Source organism: Notamacropus eugenii, chromosome 4 (assembly GCF_028372415.1).
Source record: "Notamacropus eugenii isolate mMacEug1 chromosome 4, mMacEug1.pri_v2, whole genome shotgun sequence".
Taxonomy (NCBI): domain Eukaryota; kingdom Metazoa; phylum Chordata; class Mammalia; order Diprotodontia; family Macropodidae; genus Notamacropus; species Notamacropus eugenii.
Window position 1 is genome coordinate 239841919 of NC_092875.1, and position 12431 is coordinate 239854349.

Consider the following 12431-nt stretch of genomic DNA (forward strand, 5'->3'; position numbering starts at 1 on the left):
GCTACTCTTCTCTTGCAACTTTCATGACATTGATCTACCTTCATTCTCTTCCTACGTATCTGATCAATTCTTCTCAGCTTATTTTGATGGATCATAATCCATTTCCCACTTCTTAAACATGGGAACCCCCTCAAAAAAATCTACGATGGTGTCTCTTCTCCTTTCTATGTTCTCTTTTGATAACCTTACCAGCTCCCAAAGATCAAATTATCATTTATATGAAAATAACAGCCAAATTTGCATATTGAGCCCTCATCTTGCTCCTGAATCCCTTTCCTATATCAGCTGACATCTGGATATCTTTATTTGGATGTCCCTGAGTGTCTTCAATTCACTGTGTTTAATATCATTGACTTTAAATCTTCACTGCCTCTAAACTTCCTTATATATATTGTAGTCACCACCGTCCTTCAATTCACTTAGCTCTACAGCCTTGGAATTATCTTTTACTATTCATTTTTCCTTGCCTTCCATTTCTAATCAATTGTGAAGTCTTGTTGATCTCACCTCCATAGCTTCTCTTACTAATATTTCCTCTTCTGTATTCACGAGGTAACTATCCTAGTTAAGGCCCTTGCCCCCTCTTACTAGAGCAACTGCAATATCCTCCAAATTGGTCTCCCTCCTTCCTGTCTCTTTCCCCTCCAATCCATCTTCCAAACAGTTTCCAAAATAATTTTCTTAAAGTTCAGTTCTTGCTCAAGAATCTGCCCTGACTCTTTGCTGCCGGTAGGATGAAATATAAATTCTCTTGTGTCTCCTAGAACTGTTTTCATGGATATGTTTTGTGTAGGTCTGTTTTCTTGTTTTTCAGCATTTTTCAACTAATCATATCCTACCTTTGAAATTAAGTAGGTGCTTTGAGGTCCTTCTTTATTCCACAAAAGAGATTTATTTCATTTCTTGTGTCTATTTTCAGAAAATAATAGTAACTATAGTTGAAACAAGTTTTTATCTAAATGCAGCCAATCGGAATTTGAAATTATACCTGAGACCTTATTACCTTCACTTTGCCAATGACCTGCAAACCTTTCCAAAGGAAAATGGCATAGATTACATTTCATCTCTTTGTTTCACAACATGTGGGATAATGGACTAATTATGCATATGTTAACGTCATAGTCAAATGAAACGACTTTATTTCTTTGAAATATTAGTTTGGCTTTTCTTTCTCAAGATTAGAAGTACCAGGAAAGTTGAATAACTCAGATGTATATTAACAAGGTGGATTCAACATGATTTGATTTCAGTTTTCTTCTGGTGCTAATTAAACAGAATATGCTATAAAAGGAGGTAGGAATGTGTTATTAGTTGCCTTTATGAAGAAAGACTGCTGCTCTGTCTCACTTTGGCCTCTTCCAGTAGGTAGAGTACCTGTTAATACAGGCTGCAGTGTAAATACAGCTAAGTCTAAGAACCATACCACCCACAACCAATCATGAAATTGGTGCAGAAATTTCATCAAGAGACCTAGGTCACAGAGATACAAGTCTCCGAAAGGCGTTGACTCCAAGTTTCTGAGAAACAAGCTCTTTGTCAAGAAACACAAGAAGGAGCTGAAGAAGATGCAGGCCAACAACACCAAGGCCACCAAGGCCTAAGCAAAGGCAATCGAGGCCTCCAAGGCTAAGTTCCTCATGCCCAAGGTCCCCCCGGCCAGGGCCTGGCGTGATGGCCACGAGATGGCTACCAAACATCCAGGCTCTAGGGTTAGCACCAAATGTCCAGGCCCAGGATCATGAAGCCTGACTCTAAGGTTGCCAGAACTACTGATCCCAAGTCTACCAAGTCCACTGGTCCCAAGGCCACCAAGGCCACTGACTCCAAAGCTGCCAAACCTACTGACCCCAAGGTCACCAAATCTGCTGCCAAGATTAGTAAATCTAATCCCAAGGCTACCAAATCTGGCCCCAAGGCCACCAAATCTGATGTTAAGGCTACCAAATGATGCAAAGGTTGCCAAGTCTGATTTCAAGGCTGCCAAGTCCAATCCCAAGTCTGACTAAGGCCACAAAGACCACTGATTCCAATGTTGCTAAGTGTACTGACCCGGAACTTGCCAAGTCCAAACCCAAACATCCTGAGGCTAAAGCTGCTTAGTCCCAAGTCTTAAAAATAGATGCTACAGGACAGGACTTGTTTAAACCCTAAATCACAGTTCGTTTGTTTGTTTGTTTCCAGCCAGTGTATGATCATTCACTATTTTGTACAAATAAAGGAAGTGGTGAGTCATAAGGGAAGAAAAACAAATACTGCTCCACATGAGATGGGCTAGTTGGAGGCAAAGAAGATGTTTGGCTGCTCCATGGCTGGTCCAGTTCCCAAGGTATCCCATATTCTATCTGCTGATACTCTCATCTCCAACTCTCATCCTCTTCTGACCTTCTGGGAGTAGTTATTTTGGGTAACTGGAAAAAAGATGCCCTTATTCCTAATCTGCCTAAAGTAAAATAATATTGTAGCATCATAGACTTACAACTGTAAGTGACCTTAGAGAACATCAAGACCAGTCATCTGAATTTCACAAATGAGAAAACTGAGGGGAGAGTGTATGTAATGCTTGACGTTGTATGCAGTCCTCAACAAGAAAATGAAATTGAACAGTAGTTTTTATGGATAAACATTAAAAAGGCAAGATTTGGTCCCAATAGGGTTTGTAGGGGAGTTATAGAAACGAGCTGCAGGAACTTGCTGATACACTCTGGTTTCTGTCAAAACTACAGGTAAAAATCAAAGGATTAGGTAGAAACACTTAGATGCTACTAGTTAACAAAATAACCCTTTATCCTCATCTTCAGACACTGAAGGAAAAAGCAAGACAAAAATTGAAGGTGTAATTTTAAATGGACTAACTCACAGTGCTAGTGAAAAAAGTCAATATGCTCTTCATAGCTCTAGGTGTTAATTTTCATGAGTTAATTAAGGTAATTAGTGCAAGAACAAGGTTTGATTTTGGGGAGGGAGGGGAATTCCGGTTACACAGAGATTTAGCCTTCTCGCTAGAGCAACCATATTTCAGAAACTTTGATTACTCAGATAAGAACATATTTATATTTTAGACTTAAGAAAGAAATTCAGGGTCAGGGTAAATAGGGGAGTGATTTTTAAGTTGGTTAGACTAGATAGAATATACCAATTTATGTCTATATAGTTCTATTTATTTAAAACTTTGTCCTTAGAGTTTTTCTTTGATTATGTATTGTCTATTGATAGTGGGTTTTTTTCATTTTATTTTTGTAGATTTTGTGATAGTCTCTGAAACTGATTGCTATTGCATATTCAGGATGCAAGCCTTATCTTAAGATTTTTGTTGTGTTATTCCTCCAAATTCAGGAATGGCCAGCGTCTACATAGGGCTAAGATTACATAATCTTTTCCCACAATTGGCCATTTTTGACATAGTAAGCATACCTACACTTTTTTTTAAAGCTCAAGCCTGTGATGCTGACTCTGCAGTCCTGTATTCCTTTAAACCTTCTTCAAAGTTCCTAAAGACATCTCTATTGTGAAAAAGGTTGGTCCTAAGGCAGTGTAGACATCCTCTACCCTATATGGACCAATTCCATCTGATTGCAACTCCTTGAATTGAAGACAGTTCCATAGATCATAGAATTTAGAGCTGTAAGGCAATAGAGGTCACTGGGTCCAACCCTCTCATTTTACAGATGAGAAAATTGAACCCTAGAAAGGGAGAGGAATCCCTTGCTCTGAGTAGCAATGCTTCAGTTCCTTAAGCCCAGAAATATTTATTTTAGCCTTCACTACAATACCACCTAAAACACTTCCACACACTTTGGGGGATATAGTGTCATGTGCAGACAGTTAATTAGTCAAATTAAATGATTATAATAGTGAATCTTTATGAACTAAAATTCAAATGGGCTTTGCTCCCCCCTTAGCCTTCTTAGACATGTTCCTTTTCAAGGTAAATAGTGAAAAAGAAAATGCCTTTGTAAAGCTAATAGAACAGCAGAACAGGAAATAAAAGAGTTTAGTGTATACTTTACCTCTTAAGTTATCCAGAAAGGTTAAAGACCATAAAAGTTAAAGCTAAGAATGCTACTCTCTTTCCAGGAATGTTTTTAAGGAGAAAAGGGTAAAAAAAGGAATAGGATATATTTTTAAAAATATAACTTTTGGGAAGTTTTCATGAAAGGGATGGATTTTTTTCCCTTTGAGGTATATTCAACTGATCTATAGGATAAGATGTAGTTTGTCTGCAAGGGCTTTTGGTAAATCAAACCCGAGTTTCATTAGATACAGAAGGAGATATATCCAGAATTTAGGTGTTAAATAATATGTCTTTCTGGGAAGACTGAAGACTTCCTCATTTAATGTCAGTCATTAGGTAATTAATTTTGTGACTTTCTTCTATTTGCAGATGCTAAAGAGTGCTGATTTAAATTCCTTGTAAAAGCTTTTCTTTAATTAACTAGATTTAATTGTATTGCCCATAGTGTGTGCAGCAATTATGTTGATAGAAAACACATTAAATAGAACATATTAAGGATGTTCAAATATTACTATATGTAAAAGGGCAAACAATGTAAGGAATTCTTTGACTCATCTACTACAAATGAATAAAGGAAAATAAAGTAAGATACTGTGTTGTTAAGGGTAGAATTATACATATATACATATATGTAAGTATATATATATGTATATGTATGTATATATGTGCATATATATGTATATATGTATGTATATATGGAAAGTTTGTTGAATTTCTATTCTTTGCAAGTGCTTTATTAATATAAAGAATCACAATAGCTATTATTAAAATGCTTAAATGGATCGGTGATCTCATTGATGGGTATATTCTCTCCAGTGACACAGATCTCAGCTCATCCATGCCTGCCTGTCCTGAGTGACTCATGTCCATATCTACCCATATATCCACCATACGGGAGTATATCCAACATGCTGGAGGGGGAGTATGTCTTCCTTTCTTTCTCTTGATATTTATAATATACAATAAAGGACACTGTTATTTTCTCCCTACTTTTGTCATATGACTAACTTCTTTTTTAATCATATTCAATAACTTTTAACCTGATAAAAATAAAAGACTCCCAAAAAGTTAAGAATGACATAATACCTCAAGGTCACACTGTGCCAGAATTGGTCACAGGCATTGGATTCTGTTTAATCTATTGAAGAGATGTTTCAGTATTTCAAGTATTTGAAAGGCTGTCATGTGAAAAAAAGATTAGATGTGTTCTGCTTGCCTCCAAAGTGCAGAATTAGGAATAATGACTAGAAGTTAATATCAGCTCGATATAAGAACAACTCCCTAATAATTAGAATAGGCTAATTATTAAAAATGAAATGGACCTCTTGCCTCAGAAAGTACCGGGTTATTATCACTTTACTATAGCTCTTCCAGCAAAAACTGCACAATTGTGTACTGAGGGTTGTGCAAAGAAAATTTTCAATTTTAAACTGGACTAAATGGCCCCTGAAGTCCTTACCCACTCTGTGATTTTATGAAATTACTGCAAGCAGTAAGGGAAAGCAACACTTCTAATTGAATTCCAAGCCACAGTCTCTGAAATTTTCCCAGCTTCTCTAATAAGTTTGTACCACTACATACCCTGGCTTGGTAGGCTTTCTCTCTCTACTGCTGTTACCAATTTTTGCCTGGCCTCCAGGGTACACCATTTCTCCTGGATCCTGGACTTAGACAGGGACAAATCCCCTCTCTCTATTCCCCACCTAAGACAAAGACTAGATTTTCCAAAATTACTTTTTTAGACCCTAAGGGGAGAAAGTAAAATAAAATAAATTATGTCGTTCAAGCCATAGTTTTCATGGTATTCTTTAAAAACCAATCAGTGTAGGAAGAAAGCTTTTTTAACTACCTGAACTGCAGGCAAAATTCCTAGGAAGAAAAAAGCAGTCTGTAGAGAATATTAAACTTCAATTCCAGACTTATGAAAAAGTGATTGCAAATGTCACATGCAACATGCTTTCAAAATAACTTAGGGGTTAGGTTAGAGAATTTTTCATCTTGCTTTTAATTAATATTACTATTTGGAACTGAATGAATATACATAATCCTCTAGCAAAAAAAAAAATTGTCTGGCCATACAGAATTTTTTCTTTAACATTTCCAGTTGAATTTACTTTTCATAATAATAAATTATAAAATGTATCAAACTGCTGAGAAATGATCATGATTCAGGTGGAAAGAAAGGCTCTCTGTCATTTGGCTTCTACTCTTTCTGTATATCACTTATAGAAAATATGCTCTACTTCTTAGAAATTTCGATTTAAGTAGGAGTCTGTTTTGCTAAAGTGCTATGAAAAAGTAAAGTTTCACAGAATAAGTAACTGAAAGAAGCAATGAGTGATCACTTAGTTTATATCCCACCCTTGTACACAATGACTGCTTGTAGGATTTGGAGCAAATCACTTAACATCCTCGGTTTCCTCATCTGTAAAATAAAAAGGTTAGGTTTGATGGTCTGTGAGGTCCATTCCAACTCTAGAGCTGTGATTTTCTGTGACCCTCTGGTTCTCTTGATTACATTACATTTAATTTAGCTCTATTTAGAAGATACTTAGAGAACAAGATTTCATGAAATTATACGGTTGCCTATTTCCACATTGTAAAACTTAATAATGCGGAAATGTCCTTGGCAGAGATGAAGAAAAATTGGCCTTTCATGAACATGGGCATTCATACAACTAAGGTTTGGGTTGCTTGAAGTTGTTGTTGATGATGTTTTGGACCTAACCTCTATCTTCACTGGTAAAGGAAATTCAGTGAAAAAAGGAAGTTCACTCATACAGATCAGCACCAGTTCTGCAACTTCGAACCTTAGGCAGTTGTCTGGAGCCCTGTGAAGTTAAGTAACTTATGCATTGTCATAAAGTCAAAGGCAGGGCTGGCATCCAGGTGTTCCTGACTCCAAATCCAACCCTCAGGCTACCAGGACAATATTCTAGCTACTCCTACTCCTATTCCTACTACTACTACTACTGCTGCTGCTACTACTGCTGCTGCTGCTGCTGCTGCTACTAATACTACTACTGCTATTACTACTACTGCATCTTTGCAGTAAGATTAGTGTGTTCAAAATCTAAGGAAAGAAGAATGATCTCTGAGGTAAGGGGAAATTTTATTTTAGTAACCACATTCTCACTAATTGGAGGCATGTACTTATAGAGAAGCAGAGATGTGCTTTGCTCCATGCTATTGCCCCCAGAATCAGAGAAACAAACATCTGATATCACTGGCCTATGAAGTTAACCCAGCCCAGGGGAGCCCCTATTTTTATCGTTTCTCACCACTTTAAAATGGTTATTCAAGACTCAGTCACATAAAATCTTATAAACTATGCTTGTAGGAGGATGCTCTGATTTTTTTTTTTTTTTTTTTTTTTTTTGAGAATCGTTATCATAAGGCAAATGGGGGACTGGCCTTGGAGTCAGCACAACTTGGGTGCGATTCCACTTCTGTTACTAGTTGCATGATCCTGGAGTGAGCCACTTAAACTCTCTCTACCTCAGTTTCAATTTCTGTAAAATGAGATGCACAATACCTGTAGCACTTGCCTGACAAGGTTGTTTAGAGGATTTAATTAGATAGTACTTTATAAATCTAAAAGTGCCATGTACAGGTTATTTATAGTCATCATGATTTTACACGTGCTGGGAAGCTATGAAAATGTAAAAAATATAGCAAGTCTGATGGAATAGAAACTGAGGATCACTGGTAAGCTAAATGAAGTTAGGGGCCCCAGTTTTTGTATAAGTTATTTATATATTAGCCTATGCCTTTTTGTATTCCTAGGTAAAACTGTGTAGTTTCTCTTTTTGTTTCTGTTTTCGTCCTTTTTTTTGGAGGCAATAGGGATTAAGTGACTTGCCCAGGGTCCCACAACTAGTAAGAGTCTAAGACAAGATTTGGCCTCAGGTTCTCCTGACTCCGGGGCCAGGGCTCTCTCCAATGTACCACCTAGCTACCCCTGACTATAGAGTTTCTTAATGAATATTGTTCATAGAGATAATAATAAAGTTATGTTAAGTGAGAAGCAGTTGAAGAAACAAGAGATGTATAATCAAGAGGAGAAGATTCAGGAAAATATCACAACAGCCTTTAAACATTTATAGCAGTGATCTAAACAAGAGGGACAGAAGCAGAGTCAGTGACTAGAATTTCCAGAAAACCAAGTTTAGGCTTAGTAATAAGGAAGAATTTTCTGACAATTATGACTGAAGTTTGAAAACATAAGAGATGCTGTAGAAGAAAATTCTTCATTGGGTAGAAAGTTACTGGATGGTCTCTATGGTATCTTCCAATTCTAAGATTCCCCTAATGGTCCCAAGCCACTAATTTTTTCTATTCATCCTGGGAAAGTTAAGAAGTGCTGTCATGCTTAAGATACTCTACCTGTGAGGAGGCATTGTGATGTACTAGAAAGAATATTGTGGTCAGCTAGGTGGTACAGTGGATAGAGTGCCAGCCCTGGAGTCAAGAAGACTCATCTTCCTGAGTTCAAATCTAGCCTCACATACTTAATCCAACCCAGAGCAAGTTACTTAATTCTGTTTTTCTCATCTGTAAAATGAGTTGGAGAAGAAAAGTGCAAACCACTCCAGTATCTTCACCAAGAAAACCCCAAATGGGGACACAGAGAGTTACAACTGAAATGACTCAACAAAAATTGTCCCTTCCAGCTCCATACCTACTTCTATGACTGTTTTACATCTATTTAGCTCACCATGTTGTTTTTAGGATTGATATATTAATTTGTATGTGTGGGGGTTTTTTTCAGTTTGTGACACAAGGGCTTTATAAGTATTGAAAGCAATGTTATAATGATGACAGACAAGTAATTTAATATGAAGTATATAAATTGGCTGTTTCTTCCCTTCTTTCTATAAAGCAATAAATTAACTTTCAAACTTCAGGTCAAAACCAAGTAATATATCTGCCCTCCTATTAGACTTCTTAGATATATTCCTCTTCAAGGTAAATAGTTAAAGACAAAATGCCTTGTAAAGTTTACAGAGCAGGGTAATAGGAAATAAGGGTTTAGTATGCAGTTTAGCTCTTAAGTTACCCAGAAAGGTAAAAGACAAAAATAATTAAAGCTAAGAATGCCTCTTTCTTCCTAGGAAAGAAAATGTGTGCGCGTACACACACATATATATACATATGGGTATTCAAACACATATATACGTGTGTGTGTGTGTGTGTGTGCATGTTAATTTTAGTATTACTTCTGTATTCTGTAATTTAGGATCAAGTCTCCAGAAACAATTTTATTTTATCTATCTACATATGCAAATCATTTCCAGCTTGGAAAGAGATGTACATACTGGCATAGTCCCCTATGTCCTCCAACATGACTGCCTCAAGATACTTCCAGGTAACATTTATAGAAATATTAAAGAAAGAAATGTTTAAGATGTATAAAATTAGTTTAGGTTAGAATTTTAGAATTCCTTATAAGGAATTATTTTCTTTAGTGAGCTTTTGCACCTCTTTTTCCATTTGACCAATTCTTCTTTTTAAAGAGTTCTCATCAGTGAGTTTTGGGCCTCTTTTACCATTTGACGAATATAATTTTTTGAGATATTATTTTTTTTCAGTATTTTTGGTGCCTCGTTTACCAAGATATTGACTCTCTTTTCATATTTTTCTTTTATCACTCTTATTTCTTTTCCCAATTTTTCCTCTATCTCTTTGATTTTTTAAATCTTTTTTTAAGCTCTTCCATTAATTCTTGTTTGGTTTGTATCCAATTCACATTTTTCTTTGTGTCTTTGCTTGTGTCTGTTTTGACATTGTTGTCTTCTTGGTTTATGTCATGATCTTCCCAGACACGATAATAACTTATTACAGTCAGGCTCTTTTTGTTATTATTTGCTCATTTTCCAGCCTATTTATTGATTTTTAATTTTATGCTAAAGTTGGGCTCTGTTCCCAGAATGGAGGAGAAACCAAGGCCTAAGTTTTAGACCTTTCTTGCTGCTGTTTTCAGAGCAGGCTCTGTTTCCAGGGTGGTACAATCTAGGGAAATGTGTGGTCACTTCTCTTCTGGCTTGTTCTCTGGTCTTTACTGGGGAGAAACCTTGTTCTCTTGTAGTAATTCTACAATTGCTACAAATGCTAGCAATTCTCTTGGTCCTAGGATTTTGACCAGGTTGTAACCAGGTCCCCCACTTTCTTGCAGCCACAAGTGAAAGTACTCCCCTCTGTTTTGGTCTCTACTTGCTCTATAAGCAATCCCAACCACTCCTCTCTGCCCTAGACCATAATCAGGGCCCCTGATTCTGTTTGCTTCTTTTGGTTCTGAGATTGTGACCCTGAACTGCATATGAGAAATGCAACAGGGTTCTGAACCTAGAGCTAACAAGGAGTCCCCTGCAGTATCCTTTCAACCAGTTGTTCAAACCAGTCCCCCTCCCCAACCCGGCTCCCCCCACCCCCCACCCCCACTCCCACCCCCACCCCCAGCTAAAAGCTCCCAAAGCCACCTCTAAGGCCCATTGTTAGCAGGGTCCCATGGTCTGTGCCATGAGGTCTACACTGCTCACCAGGCTTAATCACCACCTCTGTGAGATAGACCTTTCCTGCCAACCTACTATGAGGCCAAGTGAAGTAGGATCTTTTCCTGTTTTTGTTTTAGTGTAATCAAGAAGTATAATGCCTCTATTTCAGTGTGTTTAAGGAGATCTTTCCTACTCATTGTTGGGCCTGGGAAGATTTATAGGAAGGCCCACACCTTTTGTTAATGAGGTGCTGGTTCTCTAGGGATGTGATATCCTCTGGCTCTAAAAAGTGTATAAAAAGTCTGAGTTGCGGTTTTACTTTGGGGCTCAGTGACCAGAAGTGTTTCTTTGACTAGACAATGACTTTCGGAAGCCGCTGAGGAATCCCTCCTCCCCTCTTTGAAGACCCAAAAGTCAGTGCTTCCCTCTCTGGTAGCTATAATCAGACAGTTGGACCTGTCTGTTGAATTGCAATGTATGTATTGATTATGGTCAGGAAGAGGAAGCCATGTTTGTTGATCTTTGATTTCTCTGTGTGTTCTCTGAAGTTCAGGGTGCTGAATCCCCTGAATTAGGAGAACATATGTGCTTGATTAAAGGAATGATACATGTGCTTGATTAAAGTGATTGTTAACCCCTCAAAAGCTGCCTTTCCTAGCCCTCACCCCGTATGTGTTGGAGTACTTACTGATACACCTCCTAAGTTGTCTTGGCAGGAAAAGTCATTTTACCCACTCTTTTGGTCATTTGTGTCTCTCCAGAATTAAATCTGAGACATTATTTTAGAGTTGTCTATAGGAGAATTTGGGAGAGCTCAGCTGAAAGCTACTCTACTCTGCTGTCTTGGCTCTGCCTCTTCCCTCTAGAATTGTTAAGTAACCAATTTGTCATCCCTCCTGAACCTCTTCCCTCCTTCTGTAGTTAAACAAAGGGACCTCTTTCTTTCCTTTATCAATATTTTAATTTTTTTCTAAATAAAGAAGAGCAAGTCCTATCACAGATCACTAAAGGTGGATGGGGAGACAATGATGTGAAATAGACAAGAATTACTCTGAATTAAAGTAATTAACCTAGTTCCCTAAAGAAAAAATCCTTTTTACTCAACCTATCACTCACCTTTCCATGGGGATTATCTAAGGATTTTGGAAAAGGCTTTAGAAAAAATATTATTTCTTAATATTTCTAGGGAAACTAAAAATGAGATTTTTAATATGCTTCCACATATCAAAATCAGCTAAATAGTATATATTTCACATTGCCTGTCATATGAAGTTTCTGAATTTAATATTTTCTTTTTTTTCAAGATGATTCCTGTGTCAGAAAGCTGACTTTTAAAATATAGTTGGAATATTTTTCAGGTGTTAGATTTGCTGCGTTTCTGTTGATGCTATTACTTCAGATTCATACATATATGTGTGTGCCAAGAGCTGTAAAGGTAGTGTATCTAATGCCTAACCAGATGTTGTGTTATTTATCTGAAAATTTTCTCTTTAACTATTATACTGCTGAAAGGGAAGTCAAGATCAATCCAGGCAACAAAGATATGTGGCCCTAAAGAGTGTGTCAATCTGGTTAACAGATTCCTTTATTAAGAGAGCTTTATTTTATTTATTTATTCATTATTTATTTATTTCCATTTGATTGTAGAAATAGAGCTACTTGGCATAGTAAATACAGAGTTGGTCTTGGATTTGGAAAGATTTGGTTTCAAGTCCCATCTCTGATGGCACCGGGAAAGTCAACTCCATGCTCTAGGCAGCTATTTAAGACTGAGTTTCAGAGAAGATGCTTACCTGCATTGATAAATACAGGGAATTTTCTCATCTGAGTGCTACCTCTGCCAGTGAAGTCACAAGGCCAGTGTCACCCTTTAACCATGATGGCTGACATATACATTTATAAGAAGATCATCCTTCATTCTTTTG

At 37.2% G+C, this 12431-nt stretch overlaps 1 protein-coding gene and 1 pseudogene across 1 annotated transcript in view; both read left to right on the plus strand.

Annotated features, from left to right (window-relative positions):
• LOC140501080 (disks large-associated protein 1-like) overlaps nucleotides 1-12431 on the plus strand; it is an 890990-nt gene that overhangs the window by 495485 nt on the left and 383074 nt on the right. The window lies entirely within an intron of this gene.
• On the plus strand, nucleotides 1320-2821 carry LOC140502463 (large ribosomal subunit protein eL29 pseudogene; annotated as a pseudogene).